Genomic DNA, 20203 nt, shown 5'->3' with positions numbered 1-20203 from the left:
GAATCACAAACCTATATTACAAAATGTAGATTCATGTCCTATTAGGACAAGGTAGCTATTTTCCTACAAGTAATAAGGTCTGTGTCCATATGAATGGCCACCACAGATGTCAATCATTGATGAAATAATATCATTGGCTGTCTGGAACATAAAAGTTCCAGTCCTATCCTAGACGGGTAATTCCCCATGAGTAAGCCTATCGGCGAAACGTACGTCGGGTAACGTGACGTATGACGTCACAGACCCGGAAATAGGGAGTCAGTCAGCGGGACCTCTCCGCGATCGTGCTTTGCAAACAAGGTTCATAGTTAATAACTATCATAGCTGTTAGCCTCAGGTTGAAAGCGGGTATTCATTAGGAGAATTATTATAGATTGGGGTAGTTGTACAATCCGGATTACTGGAACAGTCATAGCGGGCAATTTTGACCATTCCACACGCGTGGGAATCTCACTATTGGGCTAATATTCAGAGAAATTGCCCTCATTTGTGGATACTATTATTGCCATGGCATTTACAGGCATTTCTCTCTAGTACACAGGGCCCATGTGAGATAATAGATATTGAAAAGCATCCACCATTACCTCCACTATTACTTATATGTGGAGTTCCCATAGCTGAGCTACCTTATAGAGAGATTGCCTTCATTTGAGGACACCCCTATATATATCATATAGGCATCTTTGGTTTTACACACAGTGTTCATGTGAAAACAACTACATAAAATACCTACTATCAATTATATAACAAGCCTGGTGTAAATACTTCTCCTGGATAAAGGATGTGGAATAAACCTAGGACACACCATATAAGATGTATATGATTCCATCTTTATACATATGAGGTTAATAATAAATGGTTATGTTATTATGTGTGGAATAATTGTTTAGATCTATCAACCCCCTTTTTTGGGGATTCTTGCCCTAATGAAATAACAATATTAACTTTAGCACTACCATCTATATTAACTCCGCCCGCAACATATGGGACATTTCCAGAATATATGAGAATATTCCAAATTATATATGTGGGCGTATATTCAAAAGCACCTAATTTATATGAGGTTAAAATAACCCTTTTATAATAACAAGGGCAGCTGCAAGTATTATGAACCGCTATTGTAATTAGTCACAAGATATCAATTGTCAGGGGTCCTTATACTAATAATAAAGGTGAATAGGGAACACATCAGTTCTCACGTATTTAATTCTAATACAAGCCTAATACTTACCAAGGACAACCGTATCTCCCTATGGGTCATTTTTAATTCTTTAAACACTTCATTTCAATCTTTTTCACTTCTATTTTTTATATTCGCCAATCTATACGACATTTGGATATTTAACATAAATCTTTTTAATAACAATTACTAATAAAGTAGATTTTACAGTGATAATTTTTCTAGACAGGAGTGCCTCACATACTACTTTATTCAGCTGATATTTATTATCAACTGTATCTTTTTCATGTCTTGTACTATTTGTCCCCAGCATAAAATTCACCGGCAGTCTCCCGTGGGCACTCTCCAGCCATCACCTATCCCTGATGAGCCTTGGTCCAGAATCTCCATGGACTTCATAACTAATCTTCCTAATAACAAGTGGTTTAACACAGTCTGGGTAACAGTTGACCGCTTTTCCAAAATGGAACATTTTGTCCCACTTTAAGGATTAGCTGGCTGTTCCCAGGAGATCATTTCAGACTATGGTGTTCAATTCATTTATCAAGTTAGGAGGGCTTTTTGTGAGGAGTTAGGTATTAAACTCAAACCGACCCTGCAGACTTCCGATCGCACCGTCATGTTGACAGCTACTCATGCAAATACACAGATGTCCGACAGTACACTTTCATATCACTGTCGAAGTCAGCAAATTGGATAAAGTCATTTCAATTAAAATCGAGCAAACTTGGTTGTCTTTGTCTGAAAAGATGCGTACGGTACGCTACGGCGTGAAAGGGCGTATGCAGCTACTACACGTGGCAGCAACAGTATTTGGTCTTTTACCATACATTCGCACAAACACGCATACTTGTAAAATAGTACACATTAATGGTAGTTGCAACACATTGTCAGTTATGTCGAAATATATTAGTATTTATGTTTTATATTAAAGTTATATGCATATTAGTGAAATATATGGAACAGGTTGAAGGAATCATATCATATGTGGTATCATAATAAACCTCTTAACATTTGACACTGTTTGGTTCACTCTGCGAAGGAATCGAAGAGTGCATACGCAAGTTATGAATTATAGGGAATTATGGACTACTTAAGACTAAGGAATCTTGGCGGGAAGAGCCGAGCATACCCCCTGGAGAGATGACCCCCTCCTTTGGATTCTTTAGAATGAACTAGCCAATGATTGACAACCCCTTGGACCTTCCTGAAACCTGGACCAAGAGAAGCAAGCTATACCATCTTCATTGTATTACTGTATTTCTGTGTGCATATAAGCAGCAGCTTCACATCTAGTGTTCAGACATCTTGTCCCCAGACTTCAGGATTGAATGACTGCACACTGGATCCAGAGCGCCTGCGATAAGTAACGGCTGTATTTATCACTTCGCTTGAACATATTATACTACTTTTTGCGAATAAATCTTTGTGCGTTGGAAACACAAAGCGAGGTTCGACAATCGTTATTAGTTAGCGACAATACGCACTTAACAATTTGGGGGCTCGTGAGCTTTGGAGGTTTCGTTGCCGATGATACGCAAGACCAACGGATTTCGGTTCCGCAACAATGGGTGGAGACGTGTCATATACGGGTAAGAACGCAATGTGAAAAACCTGAATTTTACTCTGTTGTGAAACCGAATGTCCGTTTTGCATTGTCTAAGGCACGCTAACTAGAACCTAGGGACAAAAGAGAAAACTGTTTCTTTTTACTGTCATTGTGCGTTTTAACTGTATTGCATTGCTTAGCGCATGTGTATTTCCTGCTGTGCGTACGCGAACTTCCGGTAGATTTGCCACGTGGTTAAACAATTATCTTGTTATTATATGTGCATAGTATAATTACTTGTGAAAGCCTCTGAGACATTATTACTGTTGTTGGGAACTTTTGATTTTCTGCGCAGAAAAGGTGTATAGTGTGTGATTTTGTAACGTAGATACACTGTTTATTATTCATTGTGCTCAGTTGCTGTCTGACGAGGCGGGTTGCCCAACTGACGGACGGTATACAGGGCAGGTATACCGAAGGCGAAAACCGGGTTTTTCGCAAAGCGCTACCAATAGATCGCAAGGTTTGCTAATAATCAGTATTGGTAGGCAGTGCGATCTAACCGCACGACAACCGTTAGTGCGAATTGGTGAAGCAGCTAGGAGGAATTATATTGGAAAGGCTGGTTGATTGTATCGACTTTGTTCCATTTTTGGGTTATATTGTCTCCGGAGTTGGTCTGCAAATGGATCCAGAAAAGGTGAATGCTGTGTTACATTGGCCTCAGCCAACTACTCTTCGTGCCATTCAGCGTTTCTTAGGTTTTGCCAATTACTATAGACGCTTCATTCAAGATTTCTCTTCGATTTCATCTCCTATTGTGGCCCTGACTCGTAAAGGGGCCAATACTAAGCAATGGTCATCTGAGGCTCTTCAAGCCTTTCAGTTTCTTAAAGAGTCCTTCTCCTCTGCTCCCATTCTTCGACAGCCTGATGTGACGCTTCCCTTCTTCCTAGAAGTAGACGCCTCTAATGTTGGTTTAGGAGCCATTCTCTCCCAAAGATCGGAGCAACAAAAATTCCATCCTTGTGCCTTTTACTCTCGGGGTCTTCTGCCTGCGGAGAAGAATTACACCATCAGGGACAAGGAGTTGCTGGCTATTAAAGTAGCATTAGAGGAGTGGAGATACTTGTTGGAGGGAGCTCGTCATCCTGTGACAATTTTCACGGATCATAAGAACTTGTCATATCTACAGTCTGCTCAATGTTTGAACCCTCGTCAAGCAAGATGGTCTCTTTTCTTTTCTCGTTTCGAGTTAATCATAACCTTCAAACCAGCTGCAAAGAACAAAAAAGCCGACGCTCTATCTCGAGCCTTTGTGACGTCCTCTGACGTTGAAGAGGTTTCCAACCATTCTATACTAGACCCCAAATGTGTTTCGCTGGCTGCTGCTTCCACTAAGGTGCTACCATTTGGGAAAACTCTCGTGCCTCCTACTCTTAGGAGGAAAATCCTTTCGTGGTTCCACTCTTCTCGTTTTTCTGGACACTCTGGTGAACGCAAGACCTTTGAGATTCTCTCTCGAAGTTACTGGTGGCCTTCTATGAGGAGAGATGTCAAAGAGTTTGTAGCCGCTTGTGAATTGTGTTCTCAGTTCAAGACCCCCCGCAGAACTCCAGCGGGTTTGCTTCAACCACTACCCATTCCGTCCAAGCCATGGACTCATATTAGTATGGACTTTGTTACTGATCTTCCTCCTAGTAAAAACTGCAATACTATTTGGGTAGTGGTGGACAGATTTTCGAAGATGGCGCATTTCGTTCCCTTGTCTGGTTTACCTTCCTCTTCTACTCTGGCTGAGCATTTCATCAAAGAAATCTTTCGTATTCATGGATGTCCATCTGAGATTGTGTCAGATAGAGGTGTACAATTCGTTTCCAGATTCTGGCGGGCCCTTTGTAAGACCTTGGGCATACGATTAGCACTCTCATCTTCCTACCATCCTCAATCAAACGGACAAACTGAGAGGGTCAATCAAGATCTTGAGACTTTTATAAGGATGTTCTCATCAGCCAATCAAGACAACTGGGTAGAATTGCTTCCTTGGGCTGAATTCGCTCATAACAACATGTACCATGAGTCATCTTCTAAAACTCCATTCTTTGTGGTTTACGGTCACCATCCGTCTTTTCCGGAATTTCCTGACCTCCCTCCCACCCAAGTTCCTGCTGTAGAGACTGTTTGTCAAACTTTCAAAAATATTTGGTCTCAGGTCAAAACCTGTTTAAAGAAGACATCTGCCAAATATAAGTCTTTTGCAGATAGAAAGAGGCGGGCTATTCCACCACTGAAAATTGGAGATCGTGTCTGGTTATCTACCAAAAATATTCGTTTGAAGGTCCCATCTATGAAATTTGCTCCTCGTTTTATTGGTCCGTATAGGATCATTCAAGTGATAAATCCAGTTTGTTTCAAACTTCTACTTCCTTAGAATCTTCGTATTTCCAACGCCTTCCATGTGTCCTTTCTCAAACCTCTCATCATCAACCGTTTCTCGGTCCCTCCTTCAGCACCTCGGCCAGTTCAAATTCATCAGGAGGAAGACTTTGAGATTACCCACATATTGGATGCAAAAATTTCACGAGGAGTTCTTCGTTTCCTTGTTCATTGGAAGGGCTTTGGTCCTGAGGAGCGTTCATGGATCAAAGCTGAAGATCTCAACGCTCCAGCTCTTCTTAAGAAGTTTTATTCCAAGTTTCCGGACAAACCTGGTTCCAGGTGTTCTGTGCCCACCTTTAAAAGGGGGGGTACTGTCACTCACCGGACTGTGAGTGCTACTTCTCGTGTATTCAGGAACCGTGGCCGTCCACCATCCTGAGGGTCTGCGCATGTGCAGCCCTTTCAATCCTTCAGTACATGTTCCTTTTAGTTAATTGGCTGATCAGGCAACACTCCCTATTTAAAGCACCTGTGTTCTATACCTCGTTGCCTGATCTTGGAGTCTCATTCCCCATGAGCCTCTGAAGGTGTTCCTGTGTTTCCTCGTGTATTCAGCTCCTGCTGATTCCTGTTGTTCGTTTGTGGTTTCCAGACCACTTCAACTCTCCTGTGTTTCATCGTGACTGCACCAGCTGATTCCTATCCGCTGCCTCTGTGCTTCTACAGTTTACAGTCCACTTCAACTCTCCTGTGTTTCATCGTGACTACACCAGCTGATTCCTATCCGCTGCCTCCGTGTATTTACAGTATCCTGCTTATCTCAACTCTCCCGAGTTTTATCGTGACTGCACCAGCTGATTCCTATCCGCTGCCTCCGTGTATCTACAGTATCCTGCTTATCTCAACTCTCCCGAGTTTCATCGTGACTGCACCAGCTGATTCCTATTCGCTTGCCATCATTTGACTGTGTTACCTTTAGCCTGGATAGTTCTTGTGACTTTGTATATTTGTGCAGTGCTGCTCAGTTATTACTATTTTGTGCATATCATCGTGGGATCAAGTTCAGTGTGCCCGTGTATACTCTGCATTGCATTTATCTCCCCGTGCTCCTCCTCACATATATATCTCAGTGGTACAACTTGCTAGTGGCAGACCACTGTTCCCTGTTTCCTGAGTCACCAGTTTCCTGTATCCTTTCACATAGCAGTGGTACAACTTGCTAACGCAGACCACTGACTTCCCGGATACCTTCACCTGGATTCCATTCCCTCACCTAGACAGCGGTACAACTTGCTATATGCAGACCGCTGACTCTCATCACCTCCTCGTTACTTCTGGACATTCCTCCTCACTATAGCAGTGGTACAACTTGCTACCCGCAGACCACTGACTACCCTCACGTTACCTTGTCCATCCAGTTCCTCGTGTACAGTTATCTATATATTACCAGTGCTGCTAGTCATAGACTTTCCACGAGCATTCTCTTACCATCTGCTGTTTCCTGTTCCGTGATCACCCCGCTACCAGAGTACCATATTACCACCTGTACTGCTCTGGTAAGTCCATCATCTGGTGATACCTGGGTAAAGACTCCTAGTGCCCGTGACAGTATCGAGGAGCTGATAGCCCTTGGGTCCCACAGTGATATTGTCTGTGTTAGGGGTCCTTGTTTAGTACAAGAGGAAGCGAGTGGACGCGGCTTGAGCAAATACGTCCACGGCCAGTAAGAGATCTCTAGCGGTAGAGTGTTTGTAGCAAATTGTTGAAAGTGTTCTGCATAGATTGGTGTTGTTCAACATGGGTGCTAAGCATACGCTAGAGATGGCCAGGGTACTGCCTAAGGAAGGTCCTATTGGTTCAGCAAGATTTCTCATGTGTAAGAAATATGGTGCATACGCAACTGCGTATTGCGACACGTGGGTCAAAATGACCAAAGATTGTGATAGGCCTTTTCCAACAATAGGAAGTTTTAATGCAGAGGTACTAAATACTGTAAAAGATAAAGTATGGTTGATTAAGTCAACGAAAAAGAGAAATAGACATAATGATTGTTTAAAATTGTGGCAAATGGAAGGTAACACGTGGCAGAGCAGCGAATGCACAGCGGAAGTAGGCGTGGCGAAAAGCGCGCGCAGGGCGGAAGTACCCGTTGAGAAGCGTGGCGTACTCAGCGCAAGCGCACCCCCGCCACCTTATGTGGCGGGAGGGGTAAGTACAGCCGTTATTAAAAACGAAAAAAGAGAAATTGCTAAATTGTATCTTGTTTTAAGCCAGTTATCAAGTGTATCTGAAGATGAACCCACGGTGATTTCGGCCATTGCTCATACTGTTAATATGCTAGAGGTTCAGCGTAAGTATGGGAAAGGAGCAATGGCTGAGATAGGTGAAAGTAGTGTGATCACTAGGAGTGATAGCGTTCTAAATCTTGAACCAGCAGATCCGGTAGTGACTTCTGAAAACAGTGAACCAGTGGGTGCGTACCCAGTCCGCACAATATCAGTTCCCAATGGGAAACCGGATAAGGATGGTGTAGTTCCTTTAAGAAATGTTACAATGCATTGTCCCTGGACTAGTACAGAATTACGTTCCATTATGACTGAATTCCCAGATCCCAGAAAAGAGGTGGCAAAGTGTCAGAAATTTGTTAAAGACTTAGGAAATGCACACGAACCAACCGATAAGGATTGGCATGTAGTGTTGAGGGCGTGTCTTCCTCCCCATACTGACATACAAAAATTTATTAAAGATTGTGTGTTGGATGAAGATGACACCTTGACCGATGAGATTAACCAAGAAAATATAGAACAAATTGTTAAACATTTAGCCATCTATTTTCCGGTAGTAACGAATTGGAGTAAAATTTTCACCATCAAGCAGAAAGATAGTGAGACAGCAGCAGATTACTTCATTAGAGCTATAGCAGCGATAACACGGTTCACTGGGATATCAAACATAGGGGAAGACCCACATCATAGGGAAGTAGCTGTAGGAGTATTAATGGATGGCCTTGAGAAAATTTAAAAGACAGAGTACAAACCACATTACCTAATTGGAGAGGCATCACAGTAGATTCTATTAGGGAGTCTGCTGTGGAGCATAACAAAAGCCTTTTCAGAAAGAAGGAGGAGAAAAGTGATAGGTTAATGACGGTGAGTATACAGGCTCTAGAGGGATGCATACACGACCACCAGCATACAACCCACATAATAATAAACATAGAGTGATCAGATGTTTCAATTGTAATGAAGAAGGACACGTTAGGAGGGATTGTAAAAAAGACAGATACAACCCAAGAGGTGGGACACATAGATATCCTCCAAGGAAGGACTCACATAGAATAGAAGACTCACATCTACCCACACATATTATAACAGCAAATGTTGCGCGGGAAAATGATAGTCAGCGCTAGGGGTCAGTTCATACCTGTAATCTACAGCCAGTGAGGTTAACTGAGAGTCAGAGTGAAGAACCAACAATGATAGTTGACATAGCTGGTAGGAAAAAAACCTTTCTTGTAGATATAGGGGCGGCCCGATCTGTGATAACCTCTCCTCTCAGTCTACAGGTGACCAGTAAAACTATTCCAGCTATGGGAGTAACGGGAGGAGTGTTACATTATCCACTAACTAAACCTGCTGAAGTTACTATCAGGCCCCTGCATACCAAGCATTCGTTTCTCTTGGCTGCGGCGGCTCCTACTAACTTGCTAGGGAGAGATTTGTTATGTAAAATGGGATGTGTCATATACTGTACTTCAGAAGGTGTGTTCCTAGATATACCCGAGAAGGTCGCTCATGAGGTACAGGACATATTAGACACCCCTCAAAGGTTAATGTTACACTCTACTGTTATAGAACACAGTCCATCTCAAGTAAAGGGGATGTTGCTGGAAATACCAGGTTCACTATGGACCAGAGATGGACAGGACACTGGACTGATGGCAAACGTAGCCCCTGTCATGGTCAATCTAAAAAGTGGTAGGATAGCTCCAAAAATTCCACAGTATCCATTAAAACCGGAGGTGGAACTAGGGGTATATCCTGTTTTTTGAGAGGCTGTTACAACAAGGGATTTTAATTCGTACAGCCAGTACAGCAAATAGTCCCATTTTCCCTGTGAAGAAGAGTGGGGGGAGGGGCTATAGATTAGTCCAGGACTTAAGGGGAATTAACAAAGTTGTTGAGAGCCAATTCTCCGTAGTCCCGAATCCAGCTGTCATCCTCATGCAGATTCCACCGTCTGCTAGTCATTTTACTGTCATTGATTTATGTTCTGCTTTCTTCTCAGTCCCTCTTCACCCTGACTGCCAATACCTTTTTGCATTCTCCTACCGGGGAGTGCAATACACATGGACCAGACTACCCCAGGGGTTCATTGACAGCCCCAGTATTTTCTCCCAAGCCTTACATGACTGTTTGCAATCCTTTCAACCCCACAATGGGTCTGTTCTAATTCAATATGTGGACGATTTGTTGTTGTGCTCTGATTCTTTTATGTCATGTTTACATGATACTAAATTGTTGTTGCTTCATCTTTCACAAAGAGGGCACAAGGTGGCAAAGGATAAATTACAGTCATGTCAGACTAAGGTCAAATACTTAGGACACTGCCTCACTAAGGGGCTAAGACACCTGACAACTGACAGGATTGAGGCCATACAACACATGACTCTGTCGCAGAGCCAGAAGCAGATTTGTACTTTCCTGGGGATGTGTGGATACTGTAGATCCTGGATCCCAGGTTTTTCTATTTTGGCATTACCATTGCAGGAGCTAGTCTCTTTGTCAAAACCAGAACGTGTTGTACACACAAAAGAGTCAGAACAAGCATTCTTAAATCTTAAAGATAGTCTGACTAGAGCACCTGCATTGGGAATACCTGATTATGAAAAGCCTTTTGAGCTATTCTGTACGGAAGCTGATGGTTGTGCAGCAGGTGTCCTCGCACAGAAACATGGTGACGCTAGCAGACCAGTAGCATACTACAGTGCACAATTAGACAATGTGGCAAGATCACTCCCAACATGTCTCAGAAGTGTAGCAGCAACGGCTCTTCTGGTAAGTAAGAGCGAGGATGTAGTATTAAGACATAATTCCACTGTCTATACACCCCATGCTCTGTATCAGCTCTGTTAAACTCAGCCCAGACATGTTTCTTCAGCTAGATTCACAAAGTGGGAACTAGCCCTGATGGCACCCTCAAACATCACCATCAAACGATGTAGCACCTTAAATCCAGCTACATACCTTCCATATGTGTCTCGAGAGACACAAAGGGTGGGAGGTGAGGAGACCCTGGTTGATGATGAGTTAGGCAAGAATACTGACACACATGACTGTATGGAACACCTGAATCAGACCTTTACTGCAAGGCCCGACATACGTGACACCCCCTTAGAAAATGTAGATTTTACGTTTTATACAGATAGAAGTTGTCATAGACAGACAGAGACGGGAGAGCTATGTACTGGTTACGCTGTGGTAGACGTTCAGGATGTGGTAGAAGCTTAACCCCTTGGCCCACCTCACTCAGCTCAGGTGGCGGAACTAGTAGCACTAAGGAGAGCGTGTGAATTGGCAGAGGGTAAATCAGCCAATATATATACTGACTCTAGGTACGCCTTCGGGGTAGTGCACGATTTTGGGGCCCTTTGGCGTCTTAGAAACTTTACGACAGCAGCAGGTACGCCAGTGGCACACTCACAACACATAAAAGGACTTCTGACAGCGATACAGTTACCCTGAACAGTAGCGTCATAAAGTGCAAAGCCCATACCTTTGAAGAAGACCCAGTGTCATTGGGCAACAGGGCAGACGAAGCTGCTAAATGGGCAGTAGGGCAACCTATGACTGTATCGACCGAGACTATGATGGTTTTTCAGACATTAGATATGCAGAAATTAATTGAAATACAAGATTTGTGTTCCCTGCAGGAAAAGGCGGTCTGGAAGGCGAAGGGATGTGGTCAAGAGTCCTCAGGACTCTGGAGGGATGGACAAGGTAAGCCTGTAGCTCCCCGAACGTACTATCCAAGCCTGGCTGAAGCAGCACACGGCCTGACTCACCTGGGTAAAGAAGGTATGTGCAAACTGGTGAGAGCATACTGGTGTGCTCCCGGATTTTCCTCTCAGGCTGGTAAGAAGGCAATGTCATGTCTTACTTGCTTGAGGAAAAATGTGGGGAAAACTATTCCAACTGAGCCATCCCACATCCCTCCTACAGACGGACCTTTTCAGGTAATACAAATTGACTATATCCAATTACCACCGTGCAGGAATCTAAAGTATGTGTTAGTTTGTATTGATGTGTTTTCCGGTTGGGTAGAAGCATATCCGGCAGCCACTAATACTGCTGTGTTCACTGCAAAGAAAATTGTACAAGATTTTGTATGTAGGTTCGGTATCCCTAGAATCATTGAAAGTGATAGGGGTACCCACTTTACTGGTGATATCTGTCACTCACCGGACTGTGAGTGCCATTTCCCGTGTGTTCAGGAACCGTGGCCGTCCGCCATCCTGAGGGTCTGTGCATGTGCAGCCCTTATCAAACCTTCAGTACCTGTTGCTTTTAATTGATTGGATGATCAGGCAACCCTCCCTATTTAAACCACCTGTGATCATTACCTGGTTGCCTGATCTTGGAGTCTCATTCCCCATGAGCCTCTGAAGGTGTTCCTGTGTTCCTCGTGTATTCAGCTCCTGCTGATTCCTGTTTACTGCTATTGTGGTTTCCAGACCACTTCAACTCTCCTGTGTTCATCGTGCCTGCACTCAGCTGATTCCTATCTGCTATTACTACCGGACTCCTGTTCGTTTCAACTCTCCTGTGTTCATAGTGCCTGCACTCAGCTGATTCCTATCTGCTGCCTCCGTTACTACTACAGAGTTCCTGATCGCCTCAACTCTCCTGTGTTTATCGTGTCAGCTCTCCGTTGCCTCCGTTACTACTACAGAGTTCCTGATCGTCTCAACTCTCCTGTGTTTATCATGTCAGCTCTCCGCTGCCTCCGTTACTATTACAGGGTTCCAGACCGCCTCTACTCTCCCGTGTTCAGCGTGCCTTCTCTCCGCTGCCTCCACCACTACTGCTGGATACCAGACAGCCTCAACTCTCCCGTGTTCATCATGTTTCCAGTTTCACTTACTACTGCTTCCTGAGTATTGCTTCGTTGATTCTGGATTACCTGCCGTGCGCTGCACTAACCTGATTACCGCTTCCACCCTCCAGTGGTCTCTCCTCCTGCCGGCCTTCAGCCGTTCAGGTATCCCTGCACGTCTCTCTGACAGCCTGCTCTCCTGAACCGCGGTATGCATACTTTCCATTGACTTTGCTTTTGTATTGCATATCCATCTGGACTGAGTTGTGTTCTCCTCCGGAGCCTCCTATCCACTGAAGCTATTGTTACCATTGACTTTGTTTCCTATTGCCTGGATAGCTATTGTGACTTTGTATACTTCAAGCAGTGCTTGTCAGTTATCGTTGTATTGTGGATATCATCGTGGGATCAAGTTCTGGGTGCCCGTGTATACTCTGCTTTACATTCATCTCCTCGTGCCCCTCCTCACATATATATATCAGTGGTACAACTTGCTGACGCAGACCACTGACTCCTGTTCCCTGTGACACCAGTTTCAAGTATCCTCTCACATAAGCAGTGGTACAACTTGCTATACGCAGACCACTGACTTCCCCATTACCTACTTTTACCTGGATTCCATTCCTTCACTATAGACAGCGGTACAACTTGCTATACGCAGACCGCTGACTCTCACTACCTCCTCGCTACTCCTGGACATTCCTCCTCACTATAGCAGTGGTACAACTTGCTATACGCAGACCACTGACTCTCCTCACGTTTCCTTGTCCATCTGGTTCCTCGTGTACATTCATCTACTCATTACCAGTTGCTGCTAGTCATAGACTTTCCTTGAGCATTCTCTCACCAACTGCTGTTTCTCCTGTTCCGTTGTCACCCTGCTACCAGAGAACCATAGTACCAGCTATATTACTCTGGTAAGTCCATCATCTGGTGATATCCTGGGCAAAGACTCCTAGTGCCCGTGACAATATCTTCCAAAATATGTGTAAACTCATGGGAATCGGTAGCAGATTTCACACCCCGTACCGACCATAAGCCAGTGGTAAGGTGGAGAGAGTAAATGGTACTATAAAGAACAAGCTTGGTAAGGTAATGGCTGAAACTGGGTTGGCATGGCCGGAGGCTTTGCCAGTGGTCCTCCATAGCATTCGGACCACTCCTAGACCTCCTCTTAATCTGTCCCCCTTTGAGATACTGTTCGGACGACAACCTCATTTGATCGTGAGTCCACAAGACGACTTGAAGTGTAATAATGAAGTGACTGTACAATATCTTATAAGAATGAGTAGACAGCTAAAGCAACAACAACAAAAACTAAAAATGCTGTCACCTGGTATGCCATAAACGAACTGTCATGATGTTGAACCTGGAGACTATGTTATGATCCGCAATTTCTTACGTTCAGGTTGTTTAACAGACCGTTGGGAAGGCCCGTACCAAGTGCTGCTGACCAGTACTACATCACTGAAGGTTGCAGAGAGAGACACTTGGGTCCATTCCACCCACTGCAGGAGAGTCCATAATCCGGAGAAAGTGAAAACTGAGACCGACGACATAGATCTGTCACTTGTGAGTCTGTTCCGGGAGACCTAAAGCCTGCAGTCGAGACACCTGAACCAGAGACGTTGCCCCAGAACTATCTGTCCAGCGATGGAGTGGCGGTTTTTGTTTTTCTTTTGTTCCAGGATTTTCCTTGTTTTTACTCTTTCTAGGACATTCTATTTTTGTGAAGGAGGATGGAGGACGGAGGAGAGTTCTAGTAGTGATACGGATGAGATGGAGGCAGAGGAAAAGTTATTAGAATACTCAGAGCAGCCCATTATCAAGCTTGGTCCAGGGGTTATGAAAAGGTCTGCTAGCTCAGGAGCTCGGAGGCAGTGTGAGGGGCTATTGTCTGATGAGTATTGTATCTGCAAGTTCTGCGACTCCCTAGTTGAAGAGAGATGCATCCAACGATGCCAGTCCCCCAGTACTCTGAATATAGGCGGGCATCCTTTGGAGGATTATCACTCCCTGGTGGGTAAGGTGCTAAACCAAACCGAGTGTTGGGTGTGCTCTCACGTGCCGCAAGGGCAGCATAATATAGGACTAGTGCTATTCCCCCTAAACATATCCGAAGTACTCGAATTGAGGGGTGGGAGGCCCATAGACGGGAGGTACAATTACACTAGGTCCCCTAGTCTGACGCTTCGACAATACTCCATAGGCAGATCTTTGCTGTGCCTAAATATATCTCATGCAAAGCGCCTGGAGAATTGGGAGGCTGACCTATCAGATCAGACAATGGCTCGCCACACTCATTTTAGAGGGAGACTCACAAGGTCACCAATAGGCAGGAATGTTGATGGAAGTCACAAATTAGGGCGTATAACCAAATATAAGAAGGTATCCATTGGAAAAGTCTCTATAGATAATTGTAAAAATGTCATCCATGCCGACACGTGTCTAGAGCAAATGGAGACACAAGGCATGGGTAGTTTTATCAAAAGTCTGTGTGATATAATTAATGGGCATACTGTTCCTTATGTTCTCCCTGATGATGTGTATTTTGTTTGTGGAAGGAAAGCTTATTCCTGGGTGACTCCGAGTTCCAAGGGCTCGTGTTTCTTAGCTAAACTGGTTCCTGAAATCATGACTATTACTCATGAAGAAATGGTTGGTATTCACAAGACTACATCACCACCATACATACATACATACATACACACACAGTATGAACACCGTGGCAAGAGAAATATGATTCCTGGTGAGGAACCCATAGCTACAAAATTGATTAGTGAAACTGCTGGTTTTCAAGTTATGGTTGCTCTAGATCTCACCAGGACCGCTCTGGGAACATTAAACTTTAAATATATCCAAGACCTAGCTAAATTAATAGATAATATCACCGAGATGTATGATGACACTTTCAGGTATACTGGAAGGGAGCTACAAGCGTACAAGAAGGAGTTGGTGCAACATAGACTGGTACTAAATTATCTCACCTCTATTACTGGTGGGTACTGTGTGACACTGGCCACCCAGTTCGGTGTCAAATGTTGCACGTACATTACTAATAATACGGATGACCCTAAAGAGGTTATAGACCGGAAGATGGATGAAATTTTGCAGCTGAAATGGGAATTTCGAAAGAGCCATAATTCTTCGTTATATGAGGTCGGGGAAAAGGTGGCAGGTTGGTTCTCATGGTTGAACCCTGTGAAATGGTTCTCTGGTCTGGCGGAATGGATACAGGAAATGGTTGCTAGTGTAGGTAAGCTCCTTCTCCTTATACTGGGTGTCATCTTAGCAATTGGTTTATTTGTCAAATGTGTTCCTACTGTGTTGAAGTGTGGAAAAAGGTCTCATAGGAGTAACACTGAGAAAGAGACTGAAAGGGTGGTACCAGATACCGAGATCATCGTCTGTGAAGAAGTATTGTATAATCCTGAACTTGAAACGGTGATTGGGTGATAGTTTGTTACACTATCAAAGGGTGGAGCTGTCGAAGTCAGCAAATTGGATAAAGTCATTTCAATTAAAATCGAGCAAACTTGGTTGTCTTTGTCTGAAAAGATGCGTACGGTACGCTACGGCGTACAAGGGCACGCTACGGCGTGAAAGGGCGTACGCAGCTACTACACGTGGCAGCAACAGTATTTGGTCTTTTACCATACATTCGCACAAACACGCATACTTGTAAAATAGTACACATTAATGGTAGTTGCAACACATAGTCAGTTATGTCGAAATATAGTAGTATTTATGTTTTATATTAAAGTTATATGCATATTAGTGAAATATATGGAACAGGTTGAAGGAATCATATCATATGTGGTATCATAATAAACCTCTTAACATTTGACACTGTTTGGTTCACTCTGCAAAGGAATCGCAGAGTGCATACGCAAGTTATGAATGATAGGGAATTATGGACTTCTTAAGACTAAGGAATCTTGGCGGGAAGAGCCGAGCATACCCCCTGGAGAGATGACCCCCTCCTTTGGATTCCTTAGGATGAACTAGCCAATGATTGACAACCCCTTGGACCTTTCTGAAACCTGGACCAATAGAAGCAAGCTATACCATCTTCATTGTATTACTGTATTTCTGTGTGCATATAAGCAGCAGCTTCACATCTAGTGTTCAGACATCTTGTCCCCAGACTTCAGGATTGAATGACTGCACACTGGATCCAGAGCGCCTGCGATAAGTAACGGCTGTATTTATTATCACTTCGCTTGAACATATTATACTACTTTTTGCAAATAAATCTTTGTGCGTTGGAAACACAAATCGAGGTTCGACAATCGTTATTGGTTAGCGACAATACGCACTTAACATCACTGTGACCTCCATCAATGTTAATTTAAATCAGCAATGTCTGGACCCCGCAGGTTAAGTCTTTAATATTGCTGATTTAAATTAAATTGATTGAGGTCGCAGTGAGGTGAAAGTGTACTGCCGGACACCTGTGTATTTGTATGACTAGCTGTCAGCATGATAGTGCGATCAGAAGTCTGCAGGGTTGGTTTGGAGGCAAGTCTGAATGGATTGTTATAGTTTTTTGGTGAAATCAAATTTTTTTTGCAGGCATCCTCTTTGTTGGATATATGGACATAGTTAAACCGTACTCAACCCTCCTCCTCGGACAGCACTTTTACTGCTTCACTCACCTATGACAATCTCTCTTTCTTCCTCACTCCTAGCCCTAATGACCATCATGGCCGTGGTGCAGCATTCCTGCTGTTTCCTGACTGCACCTATAGTGTCATCCCCCTAGAATCATCTTCTTCTCCTCTTTTGAAGTACACTCCATTCAGGTGTTCTTTCCAGTCCTTCAATCTCCTTTTATCTGTACGCTTTCTATCCCATGCCCACCTTCCTCCATCCAAAGACACGTGCACCCAGCAACACTTTAACAGCCTCATTTCTTCCCAATCCTGCCTCAGCACTGCTGTTTCTCTCTAAAACACCACACTCTCTGATGCCTTTGATGATACAGCCCTAGCCAACCCAATTTGTCTCTGCCACTCTAAACCTCAACTCTGACAGACTCACTTACTCCATAAATGCTCTCTGCATAAAGGAAATCCTGCTGTGACACTGACTACATCCACTCTAAATGTATCCTTCTACACTGCCCTCTCTCACTAAATAAACCTACTTCAACTCCCTCATATCCATCTTGCCTATCAACTGTCGCCTCCTCTTCACCACTGTCCGTTTGCTTATCTGTCCTCCCCCACCCTTTCACTCACTGCTCTTGACATTACCACTTATTTTATTAACAAATTTACACTATCCACCATGAAATCTCTTGCCAGATCCACTCCCCTCCCCCACCCACCCTGCCACTCTCTGTTCCCTATTTCTGTTAACTGAGACGAGGATTCTGACCCTCCTCTCTTCTTCCCTTTCTTAAACTTGCCCTTTCGAACCTGTTCTCCAAGCTCCTCTGCCTCCCTCCCCTAATGCTTACCGACACTTTGCTCACCTCATAAACCTTTCCTTTACCAGTGGTGTCTTCTCGCCACCTTCAAACATGCTCTTATCTCCTCTATTCTAAAGAAACCCTCTCTTGGCCCTTCCTCTCTCTCTCCAACTACTGCCCCATTTCCCACCTCACTAAACTTACCAGTCATCTACTCTTTGTGAAGTAATATTTGCTTGTAAATTTTGTACTTGTCAACACCTTCTGAATGTATTTTTCAGCCATGTCCTAGAGCCGTGACCAACACATGACACCTTGCTCTTTCTATAGCTATAGCCTTGTGGGTCCCACAATGTCGGACAGACTCCCGAAGAGCTATTCGACACAAAGAGCTTGTCTAGGCATCAACTTTTTTTGTTGCTTTAATGACTTTCCCTATCCCCCCCCCCACCTGTGACTTTGGGTCCCAGATAATTAACCATTTGTGTCCCTCTCCACAAACATCTGCCCTAACCTAATGAAAACTGATGCACCGTTAGGGCTATTGGTCCATGTGGATACTTAATACAGTGCATAATCCAGCTTAGATGGGGCCGTTGATGAGCGGATGGTGCTCCCATCAGTCTCCATTCATAATTGCCTACACTAAGCTCCTGCCGAATCACCCCTGACAGCACCTTGCTACAGTTATATGTTCTAGAAAACAGAAGAGAGAAAGATTTGGTACTATAAGAAGGCACTCCAGTCTTATATAAATAACTTTTTAATTATTTAAAAACCTTAATTTTAGATTAAAATACAAATTGATAGAAAACTATCCTAAATAATTTCACATTTCCTTAGTCCATGTGGTGAAATATTGTTAAAACATAGACAGTGAATGTAAATAAAAATAACTGAGTTAAATATATCAACCCCTAGGTGGAGCCAGCATGCCAGGGTTTAAATGTGAATAATTTTCGTTTGTGACTGTAATATTGTATGAATAAAGTATCCAATTTATACCATGTTCATGTATGATTCTTTTAGTCCCCACATATCTGGTATATTGGTTTATATATTCTAAATGCTAGTATATATATATTATTATAGTATCCACAGAATCATCTTCATGAGAATTTAATTCTTCCTATATCTGTGTGAGTTTCTTGCATTTATCACATCCACTTCAAATGTTTTAGATGGGGTATACAATTGTCCCCCTAATGTTAATTACTGTCTATTATTACATACCTTACATGAAAAACCATTAGAACGTCCCATATCCCATAAACACATATATCTATATAATTGTACGGCTGAAATAGCCTCACTCCTATGTTTGTTTTACTTTACAGAACATGCTCTTGTTTCTTATTTGCTCTAGCCAGCTTTGTTTGACTAATAAAGATGTCAATTAAATTCCAATTATTTGTTGTTTTGGTTGTGCTCTCCTAATAATTGCTTGCAATTCTGGGTTTATTCATGAATTCAGTATTTTTCAGCATTTATACAGCAAAAAATCATAATTTTCTTTCTTCCCTCTGGGAGATCAAGTGCAAATGCAGAGGGAAGTGGGGCACTGTGAATTGCATAATTTTGGCCCAACCCCCGCAATAAAATTACATAATTGCGCTATTTCACCATGGTCAGGCAAAATGATGCGATGTACTGCGAATTATGCAGGACATGTCTGGCGGACGTCTTAAGGAAGTTAGAACCAGTAATAATAATTCAGCTTTGCAGTGTTTTTCCCCTTGTTCTGTGCGAACATTTATTATATGTGTTGTTCTTAGAAACAGAATAGGATTTTGTTTGCACAATGTCTGTGCAATATGGGTTCTAAGAACAGGAAATGTTTAGTAAAATCACTGGCTATAACAAAAATAAACAAAACAAAGTGATTTCACAAGACCATAAAAATAAAAACCATAAAACACCATTACTACTGTTCCAAGTAACAAACACAAAAATTCAGTTTTTCTGAAGTAGATAATGGGAATGCTGTTTCTCAATCTTTAAAAGCCACCCTTTTATTTTTTTGCAAAAATTTACTAAAACAGTAATTTGTTTATTTTAATTCAAATTAAATCCAGATCTTTTAATCCAGGGGGTAAATGTATTAACATGCGGGCTCTTAAACACCCGCGAGTTCAGCGTCTTCGGCGATTAAATTTAAAGCGGCGCTGCATTGTAAAGGGAAACTTCCCGCCGCTTTAAATTTAATCGCCAAAGACGCTGAACTCGCGGGTGTTTAAGAGCCCGCATGTTAATACATTTACCCCCAGATCTATGAAGGACTGAGATCTAGAAAAACAATGCTTCTGAATGAAACATTTTCATTATCAAAATGAAAACATTTGGGAAGTCAGAACAAGTGTGATAAACTTAACCGGTTGAAACCGTGGAACACTGTGTGGTAAAAGGATGACCTCAATGTTAATGGCTGGAGTATTGTGAGTTGTCAAATGTGCTAATAAAATATTTCAAACTACATACATTTATTAAAACATCAGCATTAGAAAAAAACTAAGTAATATAAATTAAATACATGAAAACATACAGATCCAAAGTCTTATAAACTACATATGTGAGACAAATGTGT

The sequence above is a fragment of the Mixophyes fleayi genome, chromosome 4 (genome assembly GCF_038048845.1).
Source record: "Mixophyes fleayi isolate aMixFle1 chromosome 4, aMixFle1.hap1, whole genome shotgun sequence".
NCBI lineage: Eukaryota > Metazoa > Chordata > Amphibia > Anura > Limnodynastidae > Mixophyes > Mixophyes fleayi.
Note: the sequence above shows the minus strand (reverse complement) of the source record.